This window comes from Drosophila elegans, unplaced genomic scaffold (assembly GCF_018152505.1).
Source record: "Drosophila elegans isolate 14027-0461.03 unplaced genomic scaffold, ASM1815250v1 contig_814, whole genome shotgun sequence".
In the NCBI taxonomy this organism is placed as follows: domain Eukaryota; kingdom Metazoa; phylum Arthropoda; class Insecta; order Diptera; family Drosophilidae; genus Drosophila; species Drosophila elegans.
The window spans coordinates 20,350,258-20,366,306 of NW_024546167.1; the positions used below are offsets into that span (position 1 = coordinate 20,350,258).

The window sequence follows — 16,049 nt, forward strand, 5'->3', positions numbered from 1 at the left end:
CGGAATGGTTGATGGGCCTACTTCTTGGCCAAGCCTCGGCAATTGCCGGGCCATTTATTTAAACCGGAGCTGAGGGGACACAAAGCCTGCCCAATTGTTAATGGAAATCTCCTTCGTTACTTTGCTTTAAATGCTGAGTAATTATGAGTTATAAATGGTTTGTGCTTATTTTTATTTTGCGCCCAAGTTTGGGTAACTAAATTGGAATTTTAGATTTGACTTGACTTTCACTTTTCTAAATTATAAAAAAAGGTTTGCTACATTTATTTCCAAATAACGTTTACTTTTGAACTATTGAACTTATACATACTTTTATTTTGAGCCTTAGTTTGGGTAGCTAAATTGCAATTTTAGATTTGACTTGACTTGCACTTATTTAAATTATAAAAAAAAAATTAATACATTTATTTCTGAAGTATAATTTTATTTTGAACGTTTAAAAATCTTTAAGCTTATCCTTGTACATTTATTAAAGTGAAATATTAACTGATAAAGTTATCAGTATTATAACAAATTTGTGAGAAAAATAGTTGGCTCAAAATCCATTATATTTGCATGCTCAACAAAGTTAATTTCAAGTATATAAAACTAGCCTTGACTTCTCAATATTCGTTTAACATTTAAGTTTAATTATAACAATTTAATTCATGAACACATAGTAAGCTTCACTTTGTGTCTTTTCATAAACCTGTTAAAATATTCTTTATTTATTATATGTTCTTGTGAAGTGAATTGTGGTTTTACTTTTAATCAAGCTGACAGAGACTTTAAACTAAAACTGCCTTAGCTGACTTTTTCAAAACGAATTGCCAGCAATGTTTTTATCACCGCACAAATTAAATGCCATTTATTGCTTCTTGCTATTTTTAAATGCACAAATGTCTCAATCAATTTAAATATTTTATTCTGCCAAAGAGTCTAATATCAATAAACATACATTTCAATTTGTCTCCTTATTTCTTCAACACCATTCTGCAAAACTTTTACTTTTGCTTTGATTTTATTTGTTTTCCACTATAAATTTTATTAGAAAAACTTTCTTCAACTCATAACTTAACAACTTTAACGATGTGAGTCCTTGACATAGCACATAACTCACTTATGCATTGCCAGGAGAACTTTAGGCTAAGCCACTTTCAACGACATCAAAATACCAGGCAAGCGCCATAACAATGGCCGAGAAAAAACGCACAAGAAATGCTAAAGAAAGCCCCGAAATCAGCTGTCACAGTGGAATAATAAAAATAATTTATTTGCATTTTATTTGCACAGCCTGAGAGTCTGGGTCTGAGTTGGTTTTCTAGGACCAAAGACCAAAGACCAAGGACCAAGGACAACAAGTTGCTGACACACAAACGGAAAGGACGCAGCACAAAAAAAAAAGAGGAAATTATACGGATTTGACAGATGAGCGAAGGTAAGTGGAGCAAAACTTTCGCAGCGGCTTTAAATTGAGCAGAAATTGTTTGTCACTGTTTATTTGGTCCCTTTTGGGTTTTCTCGCTTTTTCTTTTTAGTTGCACTAGTTTTGGCCCAGTTTCTGACTTTTTGGCGGCATGAATATTCATGGTGGGTTGGGTGCAAGGTCACGGCACAAAAGGGGGCAACAGTTGCACTTGAGTGCCATTTGTCGAAAGAGTTGCCCGGCAATTTGCATAATTACAAACGCACATGTAAGCGAAACGCGGTTTCCGCCTGTCCGCAATTTCCACTGCAACGCTTTTCCGCACTCGCGTTTCTTCGGTTTTTTGTTTGATTTTTTTTTTCGCTGTTGTTGTTGTTGTATATTTCTTTCTATGAGTTTTCCGCTCGGCTTTTTCCGATTTTTCCGAGTTTTCCGCTTTGCCGCCCGTGGCCGCAGAACGCTTCTTACCAACTAAGTGCAATTTCAGTTTTGTTCCAGCTTAAGAACGAAGTTTGATTTGACGAAGTGTACGATACGAGTACAGTGAATTTCGGGTTTAGCGAACGAACGCATAGGCCAAGTCGTGAATTTTTGGTTGTTGAATATATGTCGGGGCGACTGCGCGGTGAGAAAGGCTTTGCAACATGTTGCCAAGGGAGAGCAAGTTTATTGCCGAGAGAAAGTCTGAGAGAAAGTCGAAACCACTGCAGAACTTTTGTGGTAGGTTAGGGACTCTAGAAAAGCGGTCTCGGAAAAACAGACCACAAATTGTCCTAGGACTATATTTTTTGAAGTAGGTGAGAAATAATTTATTTTCGCAAGACATTATTATTTATAATTTTTTTATTTACTTAGCGCTAGTCCCAAAAGATATATCATTAATTACATTTGTAAATACATACTTGACAATATGCTTTAATTATTTAAAATATTTTTGATATTCATGTTCAAAGGCGTTAACTTAGTTACTAATTAAAGGTAAAGGTATTTATAATATTAAAAGCCAGAATAAAGAGTGAACAATTAAAAACAAAATATTTATGTTTATACTAAGCTGAAAATATGCTATTTGCATGCATGTTTTATTTTCACAATTAATTTCATACATTAAGAATAGAACATTAATTAAAGTATAATTTTAAAGTAATAAAACAATTTCTATATTTTTTATTTATTATGACTTAACCGCTTCCTTTTTTCTAACTTGATTAATTTTTATTATATGTCTTTGTTCAATTTAATGCCAATTTAATTTGCTTTGACACAGATGTTACAATTTCATGTGCTGAGAGTGTTCGGGTTCATAGCAAAACTAATCAATTAAAATGCATTTATTTCTTTTTTGTTTTGTTACGATTTCAATTTTGTCCATTTAAATTGACTCTTAATTGCCTATATGTGCATCACACAAAACAGTTACCGGTTGAAATAGATATATAATTGAAATCATTTAAACTGTTCTATATTTTTAGTTGGAATTCACAAAAAAAAAACATTTTAACTAATTTAAATTAGTATTTTTTAAAACAAAGCTGAAAGTTTCCACTATTTATTATTTATTTACTCATAGTAAACATTTTTCAAAGAATATATATTTTTTTAGAACTTATAATCTTGAACTCTTTCTTCATTTAGGTTTATTTATGTTTTGGGGTCAGTCGAAGTTTGTTGTTTATGGGCATAAACACACACGAAGTTGATTCCACGAAATTTTGTTTTGGGCCATAATCGTTGGGATTCGGGTTTTAGCCAGGTTTTTGCCCCAATCCTGGCTAACTCTCCCAAAGAGCAATTGTTTTATTCCCATTCGTTTCCCGCTCTATTTTGAGGAGACATTCTCCGACTTTCTTTTGGCAAATGTGTGTCTCTCTTTTAGCAACATGTTGATTTGATGCATTTTCGAGTGCATTCGTTTTTATTTCTTAAGTGAATCAACAGTTGGGCCTGACTAGGGCAAACGGGAGTACTATAAGCTCCTGATTTTATTATATTTTACATGCCATATATATTCCTGAGAACCTCCTTTTTTACTGGAATTTACATATGAAAGACGACTATACTTTTAGGCCCCACCTTGAATTTTGAGCAATCAACAAAAGTGACTCCCATTCAACTTCAGCAAAAATTCCAGAGTAGTTTATGGCCCATCCTTCGCAGGATTAACATTTCGACCCCCTTAACCCCTGGTTTACCAACCCTTAACCCCCCTTTTGAATGTGTCGTGGCACATAAAAAATATTTGAAACTGAATGTGGCAAGTTTTACCAAAAAAAAAAGAAAAAATAGGAAAGAGACTGCCACAAAGGTTGTGCCAACACCTCAACACAGAAAATACACACACAGATACACAAAAGTTGTTAAAAAGTCCAAATAAATTTGTTTCACCGAAAGAGATAGATGTATAGTGAGGGAGAGGGCGGAAGTGGAGACGTCTCACAAATGTTTGACATAAATTTATGCGTTTTGTGTGTTGCCCACGAAAACTCTCAACTTTGCTTGTAGATCAGGAAAGGTGGTACATTTTGGTTGTGCGAGGAGGCTGGAGAATTGAGCTTGGGGGGTGGAACGTTTGGGGGCAGACAGTCATGGTTGAGGCGGGCAAGCTAAAGTGTATTTCAAAATTGAGTTGTCATAAAAGCATTCAGCAGCAGTTGCATTGAAGGTTTGAGTTGATCAACAGTGGAAAAACTTAAATTTTTTTTAAATCAAGGGCAAAACTAATAATAACAATAAAATTAAAATCTTTGAAGGTTTAAGGCTATCACAGTGACAAGGTAATTAAAGTTGAAGCTTGAATTTAATTAACAATAAATGCACAAACTTTTTAATAAAGGCATAGCATTTTTTATGGAACTGTTTTAAAAAAATATTATTAATCTGCAATGTAATTATTATTACGTTAGTTAAAATATAATTTTATAAAAAATAAACTTTCTGTAACTCATAAGTTTATGAATAATGAGATCTGGTATTATTGTGAAATAACTGAAATGTCAACTTGGACTTAAAACCATTTAGTATTACTTATATGTTTGTCTTACTCAAGAATAACTTTACAAATGTATTAGGAACAATTTTTTGTCATGAAAAAGTGCCAAAAATGCGTAGCCAAATTAATAATTAAATTATTAATACTTTTCCTCACAGTCCACTGTAGTTGACAGTTGCTTGTAGACATACATGCCAATGCCAAACATTCGCAGAGAGGCTACCACTCCTGACTTGTCTGCAACTTTGAACTCAGCCCCAATCACCCACTCAATACTTTCACTACGCCACCCCCATTCAGAGTGCAAACTTTTTTCGATTTAAATAAAAAGCCAGCAATACGACAACACTTTCAACTTTGATAGAGGTCTATAAAAAAATATATAAAAATATATAAAAATATGTCAGCACTTTTATAAACGTTTTGCCTCGATAGTCAAAGGTGGCCAAAAGCTTCTGAGTGGCATATATTTGTGTCTAACATTTTTATGACTATATGTTTTTATAACAAAAAAGCTAGTTTGGTTTTGTTGAGGTCGTCAATTTACAAATGTTATAAATTCGTTGTAGACTCTAAATTTAACTTTTTTAGGTGACTTTTTAACGAAAGTTGACAATTTATGTTTATACTTTATACTTAAACCTTTTTTAAGATTAAGTCTTAAACAGTTAAATATCCTTTTTTGGTTGATAAAGTAAAAAGATTTTAATTTTTGAGTTAAGCTAAAATGTTTTGTTAAGGTTATTATGTTGTAACCCCTTCAGCTTTAACTTTTTAATTTTTATATCCATTCCATCTCATTTTCCTTTCGCCTGAGCAAAAGTTAGCCTCCATCTTTAGTTCTGTAATTTTTTTTTATATCCCTGCGGAAAATGTTGCAGGAAAGGCAGCTGCCGAACCGGCGGCGGTTTAAACATTTTTAATTAATTTACATGACAGCAGCTGCTTGGCATGTGATGCACGTAAGATGCGTGGGCGCATTTTGCAGGCGGGAAAAGGGGGCGTGGTAGCTGGAGGAAAAAATTAAGCGACCGGAGGGGGAGAAAACTGATGAGAGGTGCAGATGGAATTAAAATTGTAGCGAAATACTTTTGGTTGCAGCTGCAACTACAGTTAATCAAATGTGAATTGACATGAACACAACTACGGGGAAATGGGGGCGCAAAAGGAGGTGTGCCACATAAATCAGGGCAGACACGCCCACTTGTACCCCCGGCGACCAATTCGCACTTAATTGCTTAAACAAAAGCGACGCCTTTTCCTTTTTCCAACGCACTATTGAGCAATTATGCAGTCGGAGAAACAGTGCCTTTGAGAAAAGCTGGTATACAGGAAAAAAAAAATAATTTGACAGCAGTTTTATAACAAAATTTTTGATCCAATTATGTACATAAGTATTTATAAAAAAAATAACTATCGTTTACTATTCCCACATTATCATTATTATTATTAATTGTAGTATTACAAATAGGTACTGATTTTTAAGGCCAACCTTTTTAAAAAATCAATGAACAAATATCGAATCCTTTGTTATTAACGACCTCAATTTTTTTTCCACTGCATACAAAATGAACCTCAACTTTTAGGCAGCTCTGGAGAAATGAACAGAAAACCAAACGAAACGTGGAAAATGTGTTAATATATTCAAGGCGGCCTCATCATCAGAGTCGTCAACGTTTTGTGTTAGCCATATAATTTATGCGTGTTTTAATTTCATTTGGTGCCTAACAAGTGCCACGCCCACCTCAGGAGCTCTGGGCGGTAATAGGGTAATGAAATCGGAGAAAGGGAAGAATATGTTATTTTGACACCTTCAAGGTTGCGCCCATCTCAAGAAATCAACGAATGGAAGGCACCAATTATCCTTGAACTAGGGGAATTGAAGAATGTTGAAAATAGGGACAACCTTTTTTTGGTATAATAAAACCTGGAGATAAATTTGTAAATATTTTTCTAATATACAAATGTAATAAAAAAATTATTCTTACTTTATTCACTAATATATATTATTACGATTACAAGATAAAATAATCATTTTTCTGTTAATGTTATTAATAATTTTAAATCGAAACAAAGTTTCTTTTTTAACAGAAACAGAATACATATTTGAAAGCTGCTTTCTTAACACAGATTAAACCATAATATGTATATTAAACACCCCTAATGTAGCATTTTCCTTTTGCTTCCTGTGTCGAATATCACCTCGATTTGTTATCCTTAACACCAAATCCTTTTTGCATATTGTTTTGTTATTCTTGCTCCCCCGTTTTCATTATTTAACACATTTCAAAATTCACAATTCAAAACGTGTTAATTAGCAGGCGGCGAAAAGGGGCGGAAGTGGTGTGGTGGTGTTGGGAACTTCTTTCTCTGCCAAAATTTGTTAATGGGTGGGCGGGGTCACACCCCCATGCCTTTAATTTCCGTGCCGCCTTCTTGAGTTTTGGATGTCAATAAAATTAGCATTTGCCCTTTGTTTTTGTTTTGCTGTCGCACAAATTAAACTGTTTCGAGGGCGTGGCCACATTACGCAACTAAATATTCATGCGAACGAAATTCCAGAGGCCTCGTTTCATGAGTTTCCTCAATTGACGCCTTGAGCCGAAACGGAAAACTCTTTTCCTCCGCAGGGAGCAGTCATAACTATCAAATTACTCAAGGATATGTGTTTGGGGTGCAGTCATAAAATCCCCAATTCTTGACGGGAAGTCTAGTAGTTAAAGTCAACGTTTTAAATATTTTATTGTAATTAAGACGCGAAACTTCTCCCCAAACGAACAGTGTGGAATTAAGTAGCAGATGTTTCGTGGAAAAAATGTGTGGCGGTGGAATGATGCGACTAAAACTTAAAAAATTTTCATATATTTCTATTGAATTTAAAATGTTTCACTTGGTAAATAAAGTTTATTTAATACACTTAATTAAAATAAACATATAAACAAATAACCAAAATAGGAAGTAAAACTTTCTTCTTATATGTTCTTAAACTATTCATTTCTTTTCATATATTTATGTACATTTTTTTGGCTTTCAAACATGATCTTTCATTTACGAAGTATTTTTAAAAAATTGTATTAATAAAAATTAAGTATTAACATATTTAATTAGCAAAAGATGACATAACGCCCTTTTTATTATATTGTTTTATTAATTTTATAAGGATTCTAAAACTATAAATGCAAACATTGCTTACTTAACCCATTCTTTTCAGCCCATTCTTAGCCCAATTTCCCAGCCTTTTCCCATTTCTCCGTTTTCATTGTGCGAATGCAGCATGAAAAAAGGAAAATACCTTACCGAACATGCCCTTTTGTTCTCTTGGTCTGATTTACAGCCGCAAGTTTCTTTTACTCGCTCCTTAACCTCTGTTGGCCCCAACCCCAACCCCGTTGTTGGGCAGTTAACATTTGCTTGATGCACTCCTTAACACTTTGTTGCCGTTAATTATGCAACAGCCCCCGTCTGCTGATGTTTCCTCTTGCTCGGATTTTTCCTCCGGCTTTTCCTTTTTCCTGCCATCTGCAGGCTGGCAAAAACTAAATGGAAACTGTCAAATGAACCGCAATTGTAATTGTGTTCACAGAGTTTACTCTTCGGGTTGTTTTGCCTAAAAACTCTCTTGGCTACGAAATGATGTGTGCCATGGCGAAAACTTTCACCTTTCACCTGTTAATGACGTGGCACACGACACGTGGAGATGCACAGAAAAAAAATATGTTACGCATTTGTATTCCGTTTTGAACCACACATTTTTGAGTTTCCCAATTCGATACTAATAATATTGAAATTGCAAGAAAAGAGATTCTTATAGCAAAATTGCTTTTTAACGATAATTCTTATTTTCAAATTTATATCTTAGAATTTTTATATGTGTACACATGGAGACGACAATTGCAACAAACTGCCAGCCACCAAATCTGCAGCCAAATCCTTAGCCAAATCCTTAGCCGAATCCTCAGCCAACTGCTTTTTGTCGTGTGCTGCAGTTTGTTTTTGGGCGAAACTTTCTCTCAAAAAATTCGGTGAACAACTAAAACTTTAATTAAAAGTGGAAAATGTATTATTAAAACCAGAAATAAAGAGAAGAAGCAAACGGATCGGAACTTTCTTAAACAAAGAGGTCCTTAGACTTTGAATTGAATTGTCATAATGAATTTTGATGTCATAATGCTTGGAAAGAAATATTTAATTTGGAAATAAATTGCACAAAAGCTTAAAACCTTTGAATTTTTTACTAAATGGCTAGCAATTAAACTTTTTAACCCAATTTTTATTAGATGTTTTGGCTATAAATAAAGATTAAATTTTAATGCATTAAATTAGCGTTTCAAATTTTCAGAAATATCGTAGAAGCTTTTAAAATATTTTGGTCACGCACTTAAAAATTCCATTTCAAGAAAAAAGCGGTTTAAATCTTAAGACAAGACTTTGAAGCATAAATTTTGGTGTCATAAAAATTCAAATAAATATTTTATTTGGATATGAATCGAATAAAATTTGATAGTAACAACAATTTAAACTTCTTAAGCAATCCCTGTGCTTTAAAGTGTTTTACCATTCGGCGAGGAGACATCAGCATGTAGAGTCCCTAGCACGAGTACACGATGCAATTGCAATGTGCATTTATTCAACTGTAAATCAATAAATTTTAATTAAAATTGCAGCCATACGCAGTGACCCAACGACCCAATCAGCCAGGCCAATTGTCCTGTCCTCTCTTTCTGTTACCCTCGACCCGTCCCTTTCTCCCCCTTCCCTTCCCCTCCACCGAAAGCGGATGTATCTGTCTCGCTCGCGCTGATAAATGAAACATCAAAATTGTGGATGGGCTGTTTTTAACTAAAATTGTCCGATCCGATCCGAAAGCGATGGCCAAAAATCTCATAATGCGAATTTCCGTTGCGCTAAGCGCCGTTCAGCATATAATTTGACATTTGACAAGGTCAAACCCCTTTTCCCTTGATTATTTCGTTATGCATTTCGGTTTTAGCAATTGCCAAATTGTGATTTTCGTTTTGTAGATGGCGAATTTCGATTTGTGATTCGTGATTTGTGTGTTTGGCGTTTCGGTTGTTTCGGGCAAAACAATATAACGCATACGACATGATGGCCATGACAACAGTTACCCCTTTTCAAATTCCGCAGGCGATGAAACCACCATCAGCAACATTCACATTTCCTTTGCCACATTTTTGGGATTAATCTACGTCAAATGCAACTTTATTACGCGCGGATATGTGATAGGGATTAAGTGTATATTGTGTTTTAAGCTACATAGAAGAAATACAAACACCTTCAAGCTAACAATATATTATATCGGATTTCTTAACAAAATACAGTTGCGATTTAAACTCTTTTAACAAAAAATGTTATCATAAATATATATACATTTATTGATTTATAGTGTTTGGCAAACCTTTTGGTTTATAGACAAAATTATTTAAAAAAAACTGACAGTAACAAACAAAAATAGATATCTGTAGTCCCAAACCATCTTCTCTCTCCCATTGGTTTCGGAAAATTATTTTCCATTTTGCCATATAAATTACTTCTTTGCTATGTTGTTTTTTTTTTGTTAGTTATGTTCTTATTTTTTTTGTATTTCGTTTTCCGCATAACTTATCGTCAAATTATTGAGTTAATGAAGTGAACTTGTCGTATTGCTTCGAGATTATTTCAAAATTATGCAGAAATGAAATGCATCTCCCTGCCTCGAATTGCCCATAAATCTTGCCACGACAGCGTTATAACATATACACCATCGCATACATCCTTGTGAAGGCAACAAATCATCTAAATGCGAGGAGGTTTCTTGAGGTGTTTCGATTGTGATTTAAGTGGCCATTGAGAGTGTGGTCGGGAAATGTAAATGGGTCTTTGATTGAGGGAACTTGAGTAGTGTATACTGAAGTGTGGAGTGTGAAGGCCCTCTAGTTTTGAGGTGTTGCCTAAACTGCATATGTGCAATTAAAAAAAAAAGGAGTTTTCATTTGTATTTTGGTTATTAGGAAACAGATTTTCTTATGGTTTAAACTACATAACATTGTTAAAAAAAAAACATTTTCTTATGGATTAATTTGTAGTTTAAAGTATCAACATTACATTTCAAATAACTTTTAATTCCAATCTCGTTTTTCAAAAACTTGTAGAAAAGGCATTGCTGCTCATAACCAGGCAAACTTTTCCTTCAGCCACACTCACACACACATACACACTTGTGATTTTCAGTGACGAATTGTAATACAAATGAGCCAAAACAGGAGAAGCCAACCCCCTTTTTGCGTCGCCCATGGATTTCCCTGTTTCCCGGCACGTCGTTTAGTGCAACAACTTAATTTGCATATCAGCGCCGCCAAATTGCAAGCGGCATGCAATGAAAATGGAAAATTGTTTTGCAGCTGGCTGTGTGGAAAACTCATGCAAAGCGCATGCAAAGGCGAACACACTTCATCAATTTGCCAATAAACTTGTGAGTACTTGGCGCAATAGTTGCCAACATTTCAATCAGGCCAAACACTCTGCTTGGCTATGGTTTTGATATTTCCCACTACAGCCATTTCCCCAAGAATTTTCCCGCTTACCCATTTACCGATTTTCCGCCCACCACATCGCACACTACTTGTGCGAACTTTTTGAGTCAGCGCAAAAATTTTATGCACATGGCATAAAATCGAAATCAAAGTTGTTGCTGATTTGGCGCAAAATTAACAGGCAAAGCAGGCGCTTAGCTGTCAGCTCCTCAGAGTTTTCCTCAATTTTCGCACATCCCCGCCATCCACATCCATTTTCCCAGCAGGACCTTCGTCCCTTTCATTGGGGCAATTAAAGCGAGGAACCACTGGTCTTGAGGAGGTCTTGAGTCGCGACTCGTCTTGTCTCAAATTAAATTTGCATTTCAAATTCCGTTTTTGTTGACATCCGGGAAACGAATGGCAGTTGGCTGGCGTTTCGGGGAGTTTCGCAAATCAAAGCGTTTAGTTTAGACAAATCCCAGGGCGGGAGAATATCTGGGCACAAAAAAGGAAAGCAGGGAACTTGAATGAGCAGGTGCCTGCCTGCATATAAATCAAAATAATTTCGTTTGGGTGCTGTAATTTCACAAGGGGAGAAATGGGCACAGGAAATATGGCCACTGAGAAAAATAGTAAAGTTCTTGACAATTTAATAACATTTTGATTTAGTTTTTATCAATTGCAAGATAATTATACCTTTATATAATTTAAGTTTTCTTTATAAAGGCGTATACAATTTTGAAAAACTTGTGATAAAATACTTTTTAAATCCCTTTTGAAAATAATTATTTTTTTATTAAAGCTTTCTGTTTAAAAACCATGTTAATTGTATTGTTATTTTACTTCTCTTTCGCTTTTTGCTTATTAATCTATTTTGATATTCAAATTTTCAAGGCTTTAAAAATATTTTCAGTGTAAAACAAGTTGCCGATTGGTGGGCAAATCATGAAAAGGACAAATGAAGTGAAATTTAAATGATTGCATACTCGGAGGCGTTTGTTGAACCACTTATTTTCACCTAATTGCACACTCGAGTGGACAGACGATGCTTTTTCCACTTGGTTGCCTGGCCAAAAATGGGGGGCGGGGAAAACCCCAAGTAGGGGCGTGGCCTGGAGTTGGTCACTGCGTGTTACGTTACAAAGTCACAAAATATTTGCCAAACATTTTGCGTTCAACTTTTTATTCTTCCGATTTGCGGGAGGATGCCTTCCTTAAACCAATATTTTTAGGGGGCGTGTTTATCGAGACATGGAAAAGCATTTATGTAATTTGTAAGCATTTGTTACCATTTGTTGTGTTTGCGACAACAAGTGAAAACCAATTATAAAGCGTCACAAGAAAGTAAAAGCCGGAAATTGCCAAGAGTGTCAAAAGGGCCAAAAGGGACACATATAAATGTGTGCGGATTTCTGGGGTTAAGGGGGTGCAAACCGCAGGCAGCTCATTATGGGCACAAGTTTTCACTCTCTTCATCTTTCGCATCAGTTTTGTTTCTTTCGGTTAATTTTTGCGCCGGGCGAACAGAAACAAATTTCATGCAAATGGAAATGGAAAATGCAAATTAACAAGTTCCTTAATGGCCTTGTGGGGCGGGAAGAAGTAGGAGTGGCAGTGCTTCTTGCACTCCAAAGGCTGTAAGACTATACGAGTTTGCAATTAAAAGTTGACAAGAATGCTGGAAGCAGTGCTTCTGAAACTGTAAAATAAAAAGGCGTCGTCATAACTCGAACATTATTTTGTTTTATGTTGTTTCAAAAAAAATTGCATAATAAAACGCATTGCATTTAAAACTGTAAAGCAAAAGCGTCGACATAAATCAAAAAATACCTTGTTTTTTTCTTGTTTCAAAAAAAATATCATAATAAAAAATAAGACTTTCTAGAAAATGGAGTTCCAAATTCTTGTGGTAAGTATAAATTCAAATTGTACCAAAAATTTGACATAACTAAAGTTAAGCTAGAGCTCATAAATGTTAAATACATATAAAACTGTTATTTTACAAATAAGTTACAAAATATATTTAAAACAAATGACATTGAAATAAATATAATTTGTAAAGAATACCCATAAAAAATCGTTATTCACAACGAAAATAATGGTTTTAACGTTATAAAGTATTTATCAACTGAGTTAAAATGTTTCTAACATGTAAAAATATATTGAAATTTTGTCGTGGTAGGCAACACCTTCTAAGACTTTACCAGAAACTGCCAAGCCATCTCTCACCTGCCGCAGATTTTTGGCTTCGCGACTTCAGTTTTATAACTCTATCAATCATAAACTCACAGCCAATGCCTTAAAACTGTAGCTCAATAAAATGTTCTCCAAAAAAGGTTCAGAACACTGTTCAGCCCACCCCCAACCCAAAAAATAACACTTTCCAGATACGAGTATTGCCATGACATGTCGACAAAAGCAATGATTCCTTTTTGGGTAACCCATTTCTGCACCGCCCGGTTTTCCAACTTTCCCCCGATTTTCCCGCCATCTCTGGTTACGCGTTTTCCCAGCCACGCTTGCATGTCATGACATGAGCAGGAAATGCGTTTTCTGACGCCGCCACTGAAGATGCTTGAGTTGGTGGCCTCGTAAAGGAGGTGGTGCTGCACTAAAAAAATTAGTAGCTTATATTTAAGCTTTGTGAGCTTGAAATTACAACTCAATACTTACTTAAACAAATAAACATGCCAGCTAATATATATTTTTAAATTTTTATCACAGTTTTATTTAAACGATTATTTTATTTTATATTTGTGACTAATGCTTTAAAAATTATTATTTGCAACTAATTTTTTTTATTTTTGTTAACTTGAAAATACATTTCAACACATATTCATTCTTAAAAATATAAATACCCCATAATAAATATTTATTTTCGTAAGAAAATCATGCTTAGTTGAAAAAGTCATTTATCATTGTTAAAATTAAACAACTCGCTTGCTTGTAATTAATTTTTTTGTGACTTTGTTACCCATGATTTCAAAGTAGTTTTCGATACTTTTTGTACATTTTTCTCACTTTAAGTTCACGGGTTGCGAAATTTCGGATAGCTGCTGTTCTTGCGTTCTCGGTTAGGTTTACGGTTACGGTCACGGTTTTTTGGCTACGCCGTGTGCCTGGTTCCGTTTCTTGTGCACCAAGCGCAGCGCCATAAATATTTAAATTGCGCGATGCCGCCGCTACCGCCACCGCTAAAAACCACCATCACCTTCCTTTTTGCCACGCCCCTTTACGGCTGTCTTGCATGTTGCTTGCCGGCTTTATTTTTTGACAGTTATCGATTCGATGGCGTCTCTGCCTTTGCCTCAGTTTCAGATTCAGCGCCCGATTCCAAACCCCAATTTTCTGATTTTCTGATGCCGTCTTGACTCGAAGACGGAGACATTTTATCTTGCCAGGACGCAGGACGCAGGATTCGCTTGCAATTCATTTCCTAAAATATGCATAAGGAGCAGCAGGAGAAGAGGTAAAAAATACATGTGCAAATTTTATGTTGGAAACGCGAGGCATTTTATACTCTTTGTGAATAATGCCAAATAGTTTTGAAATCTGGCTTAAAAATTAACGTTTTTCCATTTCTTTTCTTCTACCTATAAAAGTTGCTTATTTATCAGAGTGCTAAAAAAATGTTGTAAGTCTAAATATTTCATACTAAGCTTAAATATTTTAAGCTTTTATATAATGGATTTCAAGCTTTAATATTTTAATTTTAAATCATGCAATTCAATTATCATTATATTTATTTTTGAATTAAATATGAAACAGTATTCAGTTACTAATATATTATAAAACATAATAGTATTTATTTTTATCAGTTTACAAAGTAAATTCTTTTTATCAGATAAATTAAAGCGTAACAATCAAAATTTGTGTGAATATATAAATATATATAAATCAAACAAATCAACATAATAAAAACCCATTTGACATTCCTTTTTAAAAGGGTATAATAACTGAAAGGAGTGGCATCATTACATTGGATACGCGCTGTCAAGCGGCGTGCCACGCCCCCTCAAGCACTCCCCACCCACAAATTTCAGTCGATATGTTGCGAGTTATGCGGCACTCATTTCCTTCTTTTGCGGCAGTTGAAAAACTTTGCCCCAAACTCGTTACCACTTTGTGCATGTTTAACTTTTTAGGCGTAGAAGTACATCACTCTTAACCCCATGGTTAAACCCCCCGCAACCCCCTGAACTTTGATCGGAATGATAAACCAAAATGCAGCACGAACGACTCAATTAACAAAAGAAAATAAAAAAGGCCCGCAGTCTTGTTTAAGAAATCGTAAATTCCGCATTTATTTGCTCAAGTGAGGCGTTTTGATTGACCGGCAGGAATTATCATGTTTTTTCGTTGGCATGCACTTAATATCTGCCCTCGAGGCAAAATCGTGTTTACAAACTTTGCATAATAGACGCGCAAATGTTTGTAAAATATTTACTACCCAAAGAAAATATTTAAAGTTGTTCTTTTTCAATTTTTTGTGCTAAAAATTGGATAAATATTTGAGGGAATTAACTGGTTAGACAACATTTTCCTAAGCCTAATTTGTGTTATTCAGTGTTTGCAATATTATAAAAAGCAACATAGAATATATTAGTTTTTGTATTTTTACATAGTCTAGTTAGAAATGAAGATAAATTCACAACTAAACTTTCTTTTTGTCCTTTATTTTAACACCAACTGAATTAGTTTTTATAAATTTTAATAGAATTTCTAAAAATAAATAATTTTAGAATAATTTCACAATGTTATTAAAAAGCTTTAGTAAAAGAAAGAAAATCCCTTAAATCAATGATTCATCAGCATAGACTTGACCAATTCCTGATAAATATTTTAATATATTTTTTAAGTAACCCCAAAGACAATGACTCATCAAAGTAAATGTTCCCTATGCCGTAGCTTACAAAGTTATTGACACGTTTTTGGCAATAAAAAGCTTTGTCAAAGAGAAAATAAAGTTAAACTGTTATCTATCGAAAGTTGTGCTCACGTATCGATAATTTCAATGGTTAATCCCCGTGTACCATAAATTCTCTCAAAGTAACTAAGAGCACCCACTGCGTATGAGTAATTTTCGTGAAGCTTTTTGTTGCGAGAGCTGATATTTAACACTTTGATAACTTAGTCCAACCCA

General features: G+C 34.5%; 1 protein-coding gene across 3 annotated transcripts in view; it reads right to left on the bottom strand.

Annotated features, from left to right (window-relative positions):
- LOC108134724 (hemicentin-1) overlaps positions 1-1,863 on the bottom strand; it is a 108,540-nt gene extending 106,677 nt beyond the window's left edge. For all 3 annotated transcript variants that reach the window (XM_017255128.2, XM_017255126.2, XM_017255129.2), the window contains exon 1: positions 1,672-1,863. The gene's annotated coding sequence lies outside the window, so the exon portion shown is untranslated. The remainder of the gene's footprint in view (positions 1-1,671) is intronic.
- Between the last annotated feature and the right edge of the window lie 14,186 nt (positions 1,864-16,049).